This window comes from Penaeus monodon, chromosome 24 (genome assembly GCF_015228065.2).
Source record: "Penaeus monodon isolate SGIC_2016 chromosome 24, NSTDA_Pmon_1, whole genome shotgun sequence".
Taxonomy (NCBI): domain Eukaryota; kingdom Metazoa; phylum Arthropoda; class Malacostraca; order Decapoda; family Penaeidae; genus Penaeus; species Penaeus monodon.
Genome location: NC_051409.1, coordinates 10,140,012 through 10,140,381, shown reverse-complemented (window position 1 = coordinate 10,140,381; position 370 = coordinate 10,140,012). Strand labels below are relative to the sequence as shown.

The following is a 370-nucleotide window of genomic DNA, read 5'->3' as shown; positions in this document are numbered from 1 at the left end:
GGGTCATGAGCAGGATTTAAGAAGGGGGTGCACCGGTAAGGAAAGTCTGTTATGAGCTCCCAGAGCTTTCAGAGAGAGGGCTCATTCCTTTGCACGTTGCATGAGTGAATTGTTTGTCTTTGTGTTTTTACCAAAGGGTTATATAGTTACTGAAGTCCCATTCAGCATTATAGCAGTTATAATGCTTTACATATACAGTGGCATAGCTACTGTATTTTAAAATATTTGTGCCTTTTTCCCATTCTTTTTGCCATCATAAGGGAAATGCATGAATGATGCACATTGCATCTATGATATATGCACAGATTGAGAATAGCATGCACTGGCCCTTACACCATCTGATTTTCATTTTATAGTACAGTTGTTTAAG

At 38.6% G+C, this 370-nt stretch overlaps 1 protein-coding gene across 1 annotated transcript in view; it reads left to right on the top strand.

The window, feature by feature from the left end:
- The window catches only part of LOC119588848 (serine/threonine-protein phosphatase 4 regulatory subunit 2-B-like), a gene marked incomplete at its 5' end in the record, with an annotated part of 5,724 nt that overhangs the window by 1,941 nt on the left and 3,413 nt on the right, over positions 1-370 (top strand).